The 12,535-nt window shown below is 41.3% G+C and overlaps 1 pseudogene; it reads left to right on the top strand.

Moving 5' to 3' along the window:
- Positions 1-216: 216 nt before the first annotated feature.
- Positions 217-1,118, top strand: LOC144368226 (SH3 domain-binding protein 5 pseudogene; annotated as a pseudogene).
- The last annotated feature ends 11,417 nt before the right edge of the window (positions 1,119-12,535 follow it).

Below are 12,535 nucleotides of genomic sequence, written 5' to 3'. Positions count from 1 at the left end.
TGGGTCTCCTCTTTCTGGATCCATCAGAGCATGTTCTTCTCATGGCAAATGACAGAAGCATAAAAGGAAGAGTGTGGCATGCCAGGCCAGGTCTGGCGCCTGCTTATATCACACCCTTCACTGAGTTCTATTGATCTGAGCAAGTCCTTTGGCCTTGTCCTAAACCAGTAAGGTGAAGATGTACCCTGTCTGTTCTTCTGGGAGACACCTACCTCAATGTCACATGGTTCAGAAAGAAACACTAGAACACTAGCTGTGGACAGGGCACTGAAGCAGAGCTGCTTGGAGGAGCTGGAGGAGCTCCTGCCACCTGATGGGCAAGAAGGAGAGAGCGTGGAAGAGGGGGAGGAGAAGGGAATGGAGCAGGGACTGGAAGAGGAGGAAGAGGTGGACCCCCGGATCCAGGGAGAACTTGAGCACTTACATGAATCCACGGATGCCGTCAACAGATGGGAGGCTGAACTTGAGGATGCTGTCACAAGTTCTGCTCTGTTCTGGTTGAGGCAACATTGAAACTGGATGAAACTGCTGAAGAAAATTGGCCAAGCCAGGGAGAACTCACAGCCAGACTGGGAGGCTGGCTCAGCTGGAAGCTCAGCAGCCACATGGGGCTTCCAGAGGGCCATAGAAGTGCTCCCTGTTGCCAAAGAGACCCTCTCCCTGGCCAAGCAGTGCTGCTGGAGGATGACCAGGGGCAGTTCCACTCCTCCTGGCAGGAGACGGTGAATCTTGGAGGTGGAACAGGCCAAGAGGAGGAGAGAGCTGGCTCATCAGGAGACTGCAGCCAGGTAGGACGCTGCCATAGACTGAATGCGACAGCTGGAGGAGAAGCTCAAGAGGGCCCTTGATAAGTCCAAACCTTACTCTGTGCAGCCTGAACTACTGGAGAAGACTGTGGATGATCTGCAGGCCAAACAGGCCCTGGCAAAGGGCGAGTACAGGCAGCCCTGAAGAACCTGGAAAGGATCTTGAACTGGATCCATGAGTGGCCACGCTCCAGCACCTTGGGGCCTGGGTCTGCCGCATGGGGGACAGAGGGCAGCAGCACATCTGTGGAGGACCTGGTGGGGAGCCAGCCTCAGCCAGATGCTGCTTCTATAGCTTCTTTGTGGGAGTAATGCTGGCCTAAAAATGGTGCAGGTTGGCTGACACATCCAGGGCTGTGGTCCACATGCAAATCAATATTTGTGCATGAAACTGTGCTAATTATCACTTAATAGATGCCAAATTTTAAGCATCTACACTAAAATACACTAAGGAAGTTTGAGTGAACTTGAGGGCTGAAGAATTTCCATGTGGTAAAAACTCTTGGGCTGGTTTTACAGAGCAGGGTTGTTGCAGATGGACTCTGACCAGGGTCACAGGCTTTGCAGGGCAGTCCCTGTATCAGTGCTGAGGAGCAATTATTAGTTCCTGTGAAAGAAACAAGCCAAGAAGAGGGCTGGAAGTTTAGCCAAACTGAGGGGCCCAGTTTGTATCTCTTTCCCCTTTGACCCTCTGTTAGGGGAAACTGAGTTGTTCTCTCTCATTATATCTCAGAGCATCTATATATATATATATATATATATATATATATATATATATATATATATTTTAAAAACACATACACACAACAAAAACTTAATACTTGGAGCACACCATTTTGACTTAGTGAAGGCTTAAAATGAAGTGCAAGAACACAATTCATTTCCATTACTTGTGGTATTCAGAGGTGGGTTTTTAAAAAGCATATTGTGCTGGGACATTCGCCAAAACAATTTTCTAGGAAGGCTACCATGCACTGCGCTGTTTTGAGGGGAGGGTGAATGTAAGTGTGGGGAAGGGGAGATAGGGGTAGCAGGGACAGGTCATAGAAGGGGATTTGTGGCTTTGGGGAGAAGGTTCTATGGCATAACCTTATCCTGCCAGCCAAGGAGTTTCATTTCGGCAGAAGTTCCTGTGAAGAATGGGTGCCATTGTTATATCTAGATTGACAAGGTGTTAATTTCTCTGTAGGTTGTGACTTCAAGGTTTTGCTGCACCAGTATTCCTGAGAGGAGATTGTCCTTTAAACTAGGAAAGGGAGTGGCCTGTGTTGGCTAAAGTTGTTAAATAGAAGCAATGGAGTTTGTTATGCTAATAATGTAAGTGTTAAGAGGCTCTTCTTTATTTTCATGATTATGTAAATTTAGAGCCCTATATTTTATTTGTCCTGTTTCAAGAAAATTTAGCGTTTCTAAAAGAAAACAACCTCCTCATTTCAAATTGTCTGTTAGCTGTCAGAGCTCTATATTTTGGTCCTTTGTATATATCTCGTCACACTGTAGTGGTTTCTCCTTTTTTATTGACTGATACAGTATCCAGATTACAAGCTTTTTTGTACTTGTCTTAATATCTTGAGTATAATGAAAACTGCTTAAGGAAAAAAAAATTCCTAAGTCAAACTGTCTTCAGTCAGGTACTGCCTGCACCTGTAAATAATTCATGCATGCGTTATTTTTATTTGAGATTGCATTACTTTAATATATTTGTGTTATCACTTATTCCACATTCCTCATCTTACCCACTGTGACGATGACAACGGTTTCTTGCTAGGACCCTGAAGAATCCAACATTCCATCATGGAACTGAGTCAACAGGATTGAACACTTCTCCTCTGGGCGCAGTTTGGGGTGGATAAGAACCAGATTTACAAAGCAACACCTTCTCTTTGCCGAGCTCATACTCTGCTCTGTGCCCTGTGCTCAACTCTCTGCGTGTGTAACCTCATGTAGCGACTAAAACCAATCGGGGCTGGATGTTCTGTTTTTATTCCAATACGAAGAAACTGAGCTCAAGTCAATCAGGTAGGAGGCCCAAAAGACAGAATTTCAACTGGCTCCTCCTGGCTCCACAACCCTTTCTTCTTGTGCTTTCCAGCCTCCTATTGCCAAAAAAAAAAAAAAAAAGGTACTTTGTAAATGTAACCTCATGACATCTTCACCTTATCTTTGTGGAGAGGGTTCATTGAGAAGACTGAATCTCGGGGAATTGAACCTAATTCTTCAGTTTTCTTAACTATAAATTTGTAAAGCTGAAATATAAATCTAGTTCTACCAGAATCCAAAATCCATCCTCCTTCCACACAGCTCATGGCTGACCACATCTACTCTCTTACAAGACTCCATCCTGAGCAAGTTCCAGAAGGAACTCTGGCTGGTTCTGCTCACAGCATCCTGGACACAGGTCGGCCTCCTCCACCTTTGGCATCATCTTTCCTCTGATTGATTGTCTCCTTCCCAGGCTCTTTGAGCTCTCCACTCCTGTTCAGTGACATCACCTGTCATTCATGTTTTTACAGGCCTCTGAGGAAGAGAAAATCCACATGGATTTCAGAATGGCTCAAGATGTAAATGACTGGTCAAGATTGACTTGGCCACTCTAAAGGGGGGGTGGTATCGACTGGACAAGGGGTATAAATCTCATGATGGCCCAGAAAACTCACTTATAGAGCAGCCAAAGCTCTAGGTAGAAGTCAATTTTTAACTAAAATTTAGAAGTCATCTTCATCTTAAAATAGCCACAAGCTACCTGCAAATCTCATCTGGAGTAGTCAGTCGCCTCTATCTGCTGGATCAAAGTTCAGTGGCTTCCTTTGGAATTGAATTAGGTGTGAAAATAGCTCCTGTGACATTTGGTTATGAAAATGGTAATGATGATGAAGGTAATGCAATAGCTAATATTCATGGACCACTTTACATATAGTATTTCATTTTAATATTCACAAATTCCCTTCACTGGCTGCACTAGTCAGTTCTAGCTGCTACAACAAAATACTCTTAACTGGGAAGGTTAAGAAACAATTATTTATTTCTCCCCACCTAGGAGGGTGGGAAGTTCACGGTCAAGGTACTGATAGACTGAGTTCTTGAAAAGACCCTCTTCTTGCTGGCTGCCTTTTCACTGTGTCCTCACTTGGCAGCGAGCAAGTAAGTTCTGATCTGTTTTTCATCTTCTGAGAAGACTAATCTCATCTTGGGAGCCATGCCCCCCTGGCCTATCTAAACCTGATTACCTCCCAATGGTCCCACTTTTCATGCCATCACACTGGCATTAGGGCTTCAATATATAAATTTGGAGGAGACCCAAACATTCAGTAGGAAATGCCACCATGGGTCCTGGGCATGTTTTATATCTTCTCTGTGCTTCTGTTTCCCCATGCTGAAAATGGGCAAAAATAACACCTGATCCATGTATGTGTGTGAGTGTGTGTGTGTGTGTGTGTGTGTGTGTATGTGTGTGTGTGTGTGTATCATCACTTTCAATTTAAAAACAGGTTGATTAGATGATATGTGCAAGTAACTCTAGATTTTTTTAAAAAAATGTATATAAAACCATTACTATCCAAATAAAAGCTGAACCCAATTCTAAGAGAAATTTTTAGTGTGGGCATAAAAAATATTTCCCAGCTAGAAAATAAAAATGGGAGTTTGTCCTGATGATGTAAACTTTTTAATGAGTTCAAATACATACTTATGAAATTTAACTTGATAATTAGAAGCAATTACATATTTATATTATGCATAATATGAGAAATACATATTACTATATTGTGCTTCCACATTTACAAGTCAATTTTTAACTAAAATTCTTCAGTCAAATTCAAGAACTTTTTTTTTTTTTTTTTTAACGTGCAAGGCGAATTTTGAGTCTTCAAAGGCAGTTTCCAGAACTCAGGTTCTGTTCCTTCTAAGGAGAGGGAAAGATGGGTCTTTGTGAATTAGCATGATCTTGACAAACCAAATGAGGCTTTCATGTGGCTTAGTGTATTTGCAAGTTCATCCTATAGGTGTATATTTGTGACCACCACAACATAGATTTCTTTTAAATGACTGCACAACACTTGTGCACAACACCATCCATACATTCAAATATAAGGTTACCTTCCAAGGAATTCTGGTCAAATCTGAGTTCACATTTTTTAATATTTATTTCCTGAGTTCACCATGTCATCTCTTAAGACCTCCAAATCTTAAGAAATCTGAAATCTTTTAAAGCTAATATGTTCCCACCCTAATTGTCCATAGCATGTCAAAATTAAGTTCTTGAGAATCCCTCACCCCCTAAGCATTCCTAAGCTGTCTCTTGTATAGGAAGGTGGGAGGCAGAGCCCAACTAGAAGTAAAACATAAAGATGGTGCACCACAATGACAATGGTGAGGGTCCCTTGGTTGCTGGAATCCTTTGTTATGGGCTGTTTTTAATTTTGTTTGCAGATCTGTACTTTCTAACTTATCTATCATAAGCATGAATTGCTTATTTTTTTGTGAATTGCTTATTTAATAAGAGATAAAATAAGCAATAAAGACTGTTTACCTTTGTTATTAGAAAATAAAGAGCTTGGCCAATCCCAGGCTCCAGGACCAGGCAGTCAGTACCCTGACGCTAGAGGCAGGCATGATCTAGCAGGGTGTCCATTTTTCTTTCCCATGTAGCAGGAAATGGGAACTGAAAGAGGACGCTGAGAATTTCCCAGCCTGAGAACCTGTGTGAAGGCCTATGGTGGGGGACATAAACCCATTTCCCTGCCATTTTCCCAAAAGCACTATGATTTCACTAAACTGAGGAAGTGGAGGAGCTTCTTGTCCTGGCCACTCCAGAGGAAGGTTCAAGATAAGTGCCAATTCAGCCGTGTGGCATGGGGGAGGACCTAGACACTGGGCCCCAGGACCATGTACTTGGCAACCCAACCCCAACTTGATCACCCACTGGGAGAGGAGCACTGGTCTGTGGCTGCATTGGCCCATCTGGTGATCCTGCTCCTTCCAGGGTCCTGGTGCTCGCTGCAGCCTACCAGGTAGCACCTCCAACCAGGCTCAGGAGGATGCAAAACTAGATGCAAACACTGGTCTTTAAGAGAGGACAGGGTGTTCTTACCCAGCCCTAGCAAGCGAGATCCTAGAGATGCCATCCGCACTTGCTCACCTGCTGGTGCACCCCCTATCTAATGCCCTTGCTTTCCCCTTCAGAGGCCCAGGGAGGCTACCACCCTGCTCCAAACTTGGTGGTATGTGGGGCATTTGTATGGGGGCCAGCCACTGCCTTTCTTTCCGGAGAAGAGTGCCCCTGAGGAGGCACGGGCATGGCCCTGTACCTGTGGCGCAGATACTGCCAGCCAAACAACTGCATGTATCATCCCAGTCCCCACCTTCTCCAGCCCCAAGAGGACCCTTGAATTCACCTAGCGGCCAAATAGATCTCTGAGACTTCCAATTGCTTTCTCATTTATCATCTCCTGAATTTAACTTGTGCTTTAAGGAAGGCAGGAGTCTGATGCAAGAATAATCAAGGTGTCATTCCCTGTGGTAAAGGGGCTCCAAGGACAGAGGAGTCTTTGCTTCTTTCTGAGGACCACCCTCCCAGGGCTGGACTCTGGTCATCTTGCTTAGTCTAATCTGGCTCTGAATCCCTCTGCCCACTTGGCCCATTAGAGGACCAGATAGGTGCACCCTAGAGTGAGCCAGATCTCTCTCTATCTGTCTTGTGTTGGTGTCTATTTGGGATAACCTCTTGAGTGCCCAGGGGCTAGGGTTTCTACTCCAGTCTTGTCACTGAGTATTATGTGAAGCCTTCCAAAACTGGATGAACATTCAGCCCTCAGCCTAGATTCTGAGCTCCTGTGAACTCTCACTATGGCCTAGTGCTTTCTAATTAGACCTGGACTCTGGTCACCACATGGTCTTCAGCCTCAGAGGAGGGAAAGGGACCACTCTCCCTTCTAGGTAAGTGGCTCTTCTGACTTTTCTCACTCTCCCTGTCTTCAGCCCAAGCTTCCAGGACAAGGCCATATCCAACTGTTGGAATCTGAAGGTGGCTTCTTCTGTTGATCAATCCTTCCTGCTGGCTACCACATGACCACCAACCTCCCCTATATTCCATGGAGAAAGGTAAGTGGTCTTTCCTTAAGACAGGGTAGGGAAGAAGGTAGGAAGCCCTTAAGGAGAGAAAATAGAATTTCCCAAGACAGGAGTGGTATATGACAGAGTGAGAAAAGTCAGAAGAGCCACTTACCTAGAACAGTGAGCCGGGTCCCACTACCGAAGACATACCACAGTGATTGAGGCTTGAACTAAAACCCACAGCGTCAGCACCTGGGATCTGCCCCCTAGGTGCTGGGCAAGAGTGGAAACTATTGGGTGTGATGGGTGGGGTTGTGTCCTTGGCGTACTGCAGGTTGTTGACTGTTCTCCAGACACTCATCGCCCTGTCCCAGGCATGCATTGCACATGGCTTTGAAGATATCCTTTGTTTGTCCCCTATCTCTGAGGTTCTCAGTGCTGACAGAAAAGCTAAGCATAGTTACTGCCAAGAATCCCATAGTGGAGCGTATTCTGAAGTGGCTATGTGATGTGGGAGAGAGTCCTGAGCTGGCTTGGACCTGTTCAACCTTTCCTGGCCTCATTTTAGAACTTCTTAATCTCCTTTAGACAAATACCCAGTCCTCCAATCCTGAAAGTTTCTTCGCTGGACCCACAGACACTGGGTCATGCCTGACTTAAGGAACTTCCATATGAAGACTCTTCTACTTCTTCTACCATGAAGACATAGTGCAGTCCCGCCACATTCATGAAACCTTCCCTGATCTCTCAGACCACTCTTTGTATTCATTCATACTTCCATTTATTAATCCATGCATCCATCTATTCATCCATCCATCCATCCATCCATTAATCCATCCAAAATGTCTATGAAACACCCAGATACACCAGGAACTGTTTTGCATTCTAGAACATGGTAGGATTCCCTTGGCTCTCACCCTCATATTTTCCTGAAACTTCTCAAGTCTTGGTCTAAAAGGCCATTGTCTCAATCTGTAGGTCTTTCCCAGTAACCTGGGGTCTCTGCAGGAGTTCCCTTTTTCTGGAAATTCCTTTCTCCTTGGTTATGGAGATGGTCCACTCTCTTGTCCCTATAGCTTTCTTTTCTTTCTGACCCATGCATAGCTGATGACCCTAAACCATGACCACGTGGTTTTCCTCTGTACTCTTCCCACTGTCTTTGATTTGACTCTTATGATGCACTCCACAATTGCCCAGGGATCTCAGATCTCTATTTCTTGCTCTGAAATTTCTTCTCAAATCCAGATCTACATTTATTTTGATTCCTGAACCTATCTTTGCTTGAATGTCTGGCAGGCACCTGGAACTCAACGGCTTTCAACTAAATACATTTCCTTGAAAATCTGATCCACTGCAGTGTCTTCATTTCAGCAATTTGTCTCCAAGTCAGTGGCCTGGAGTCATCTTAGAATGCTTTCCCTGATTGAATCACCTTGTGTCTCCTAGACCTTATACCACAACACAATAGACCATTAAGATAGTCAAAAGAAAATTACAGAAGTTATACTGTAAGAATTGATGGTGTCTTTGCCAAATGTGATTTTATCTTTAAAAATAAAGTACATTGGAAGATTATGCATTGCATTGGGATCACCATGATTTTAACCTTAGCATCAGGACTATTTGACAATGGATGTATTAAAGACATGCACCTAGGTTTTTTGAAATTAGTGTAGAATTTGTGTACAAGTCATACCTCAATCACTGTGGTATATCTTTGGTGCTGGGACCCAGCTCGCCATTCTAGGTAAGTGACTTTGTTCAAACTGTCCCAATACCCTCCTATCTTTGGCAACTCAGAATTTAGTGTAATATTAATATGAATCCAACTCTTGTTTCTAAATAAGAAAGGAAACATTTATCCTTGCAAAAACTTATTCAAGGAAATTTCCTCAACTTATTAAATGATGTCTTCCAAAACTTACAACAACATTCATACGTAATGGGGGAAAAAAAGACATTTGTGTCAGAAACTAGGAAAGTTGCTCACTCAAACTTTTCTTTTTTTTAAAAAAAGATTTTCAATGTTTATTCTAAAGGTTTAGGTGGACATGATATCTTTATTTTACATTTATGTGGTGCTGAGAATCAAACCCAGTGCCTTGTGCATTCTAGACAAGCACTCTACCACGGATCCACAAACCCAGCCCCTCACCCACAATTTTCAATATTCAACAGATTCTACACAATGTAATGAAATGAAGGGGGAAAAGTTATAAGTATTAAGAAAAGAGAGTGAAAATGTTTTCTGAAAATGATGTGCTTGTCTGCTAAAAAGCAAACCAACCTACTTAAGATAATTATTTGAACTGTTAGAATCCATACAAGATTTAAAGTGGCTGAGCATAAGGGTGACATGTAAAAATGATCAGGTTTCTTTGCTTCATAAGAAGTAACACTTTAGAATATAAAATTTTGGGAAATTTTCAATTAAAAATATATTTGACTCCTGAACCTATCTTTCAAATAAATAACTAAGATTTATAAATTAATAACTCTAGATTTTCAATGAATTAAATACAAGACTACTTGACCAGTGAACATAAAAGTGAGTGAATGGAAAGTGTGTCATGTTTCTGGATGAAAGTGCTGAGCTTTATAAAGGTATCAGTTCACCTCAAGTCAACCATATATTCCTAGAAATTACAAACATAACACCAAAAGAATGATTTTTGAGAATTAGTGAATTGACTCCAACGTTCAACAGGAATAAAGATGGAGAGTATGTGTGGATATTTTGCAAAACAGTAATTATGATGGGTTGTTTCCCCTAGAAGATACAAAAACATATTATAAAACTCAAATAATCAAAACAAAATAGAAGGATACAGGAATAAACCAATACTTCAAGAGAAGCACATAAAAGATGTGATAAGTCATTATTTATCATTTGATAAAAGTCTCATTTATATTCACAGATGTCTTTCCATTTAGCAAATAAACAAAGTCATATGCCTATAGCATGAACTCCAGATAAAGTTAAACACACATGCACCCAAACAACAAAAGTAATAGATCAAAATAGAAGAGTGATTTTATCATATCCAAATAAAAATCACCTTCCTAAATTTGACATGGATCACAGAAACCATCAACATAACGCTAAACCAATGTGACACAATAAGATTAACAACCACTTTATGGTGGAAGACCTCATAAACCAAAGTTCTAAAATAGACCAAGGGAAAAATATTTAGAACACATTTTCTAAACAAAGGTTAAGTTTCTACAGATAATATAAGCAGATACAGGCAATGGAATAAAAAAGCAGGCAACTTTATGACTTCTTAATTCACAGGAGGAATACACTAAGTAAAAAATAAGAAAAGATAAACATTTAACCAATAATGCAAATAAATAATAAATCAAACACATTCCCTTTATTCTCTACACAAGGGTAAAGTAAAGAAAGATCAACAATATCACATTATTGGCAAGGAGGTAGGAGAAAGGGCACTCTAATTCACTGTAGTGAGTATAAATTGGAACAGCCTTTTGGAAGTAGTTTGGAACTACCTGAAAAATTTCAAAAGAGTTCTTCTGAGATCCAGAATTTCCACTTTTAGGCATTTAATCTTTAGAGATACAGGAGTACACTAAGCTCACCTTCAAAACCCAAATTTTCAATGCATCATCACTTGCGTATTTTCTAGTGGAAACAATCTACGTGATCTTTAAAAGGGGAATTATTACAAAATTCTGGTACACTTAAACTTTCCCTAGATAGCTATTTATACGAATACCATAGATATATAGGAACTAACCTAGAAAAATCAATCATAGATAGCTTAGAAAGCTAACTGCAAGGTAATATAAAGAGTATGACTTTATATTCAAAAAATAAAATATCAACACCAACTCTCTTCCACTGAGCATGTGTGTGTGTGTGTGTGTGTGTGTGTGTGTGTGTGTGTGTGTGTTTTCAAGAATGCACATACAGTGAAAGAGTTGAACTATACAGAACAACAAGACAGTGTCCATGGAAAGTGGAATAGGTTTTCAGGGAAAAATGTTAGAAGAGAGAGGGTAACAGAAAATGTCTGCTGTTTATTTTTATACTTCTGTATATAATATACTTCTTTCTTTTATTTTTATATATTTTTGAGTTTTACATGCACATATACCTTCATTTTATTTATTTATTTATTTTTATGTGGTTCTGAGGATTGCACCCAGTGACTCACATGTGGGAGGCAAGTGCTCTACCACTGAGCCACAATCCAGCCCCTTCTTTTTTTTAAAGGAAAGTACTAATATATTTACAAAAACTGTTACTATTTTATTAGAATTATCTTAGAAAAATGAAATATTTCTCCTTGAGAACATTTTCATAACATCAGAAAACTAAAAACTAAAATTTAAATGAAGTGAAACTACACCAGCTGGAGACAAACTATGAAAATTTTTTAAAAAAATTAAAAAAAAACTTCTTCAAATTTAAAAGACTGGCTTTTCAAAATGCACACATATATTAAGAACATCATTGGTAACATTCTAAAAATTACCAAATTATCATTTAAAAATGAGTTTTCTTATTACTAAAGATGCTTCAGAAACAGTTTTTATGAAATTGATTCCTTTCTCATGATATTATTAAAATAACATTATTAAGCAGTAACTTGTTGCCAGTTTCAATCTTTCAAATATAGTTTTGAAGTTTGTGAAAGGTGCTTTATTATGATGTGCCACACTGATATGTCACACCTTTTCTCATGATTATTTGGGTTATCTCCAATTTTTCCCATTATCAATAACATTGAGCTAGATAGACGGCCTTGTTTATAAATCTTTGGTTATGGCTTTATTTTCCCCCTTCAGAAAAATTTTGAGAAATGTAATTACACACTTTAGATAAACCCAGTTTCTTTCATGACTTGCTGCCTATTCCTGAATTTGTTGTACATTGAAACCCTTATAAATAGTCCATGAAAGTGCCCATTCTTCCCAGGTATCATTGCTCTGAATTCACTCATAAATTTCATAGCAATTTTGGCTTGTGGACTGGTGCATTCTCCCCATGCCCAGGAGCAGTCTGTGGTCCCAGTTCACCACCTTCCAGATCCCCTGCTGCTGCCACATCTCTGTCTTCTGTCTCTGTCCCTGGACTCAATTCTGGCCTCACAAAGACTCCAGACCTGAGCTGGTTTTTCCAAAACAGAAGTTTGACTCGGACTTAAATCCCCCAGAGCCTGCATCCAGACAGAAGAACCTAGTCTGGGGCACCAGACCTAGGTGTTCCACCTGCTTCATCCCAGAAGCTCCCTGCTTCCCTTGGTGCCCACCCGCTTCCCTCTCCATGGAACTCTAGTGTCTCTGCTGGGCTGTAGCATCACTAGCCAGCACCCATTCATCTGTGAGACCAGATTGGGCATCAACCCACAGAGGGAGCACCTCTTCTCTACCTCTATGGCTTCTAGAAAGGAACACGAGTCTGTCCCTCATGACTAGACAGGTCCCTTGGTGCAGGCCAGTCCTCTCTGTTGTCTCCAGGCCTGGTATGCAGGAAATGTTAATGAACAAGGCAGTGAGGGCACATGCTTGGGGGAGATCAAGTGAAATCCATACTTTATTCTCAGGAGAGGGCTCTGCAGAATACCCCTTACACCATCATAGGACAGAGCTGGGGATGTAGCTCTGTGGCAGATGTGCTTATCATGGGCCAATCACTGGGCGTACTC

Source organism: Ictidomys tridecemlineatus, chromosome 2 (genome assembly GCF_052094955.1).
Source record: "Ictidomys tridecemlineatus isolate mIctTri1 chromosome 2, mIctTri1.hap1, whole genome shotgun sequence".
Lineage (NCBI taxonomy): Eukaryota > Metazoa > Chordata > Mammalia > Rodentia > Sciuridae > Ictidomys > Ictidomys tridecemlineatus.
The sequence above is the reverse complement of the archived record's forward strand: the minus strand, read 5'-3'. Positions and strand labels throughout refer to the sequence as shown.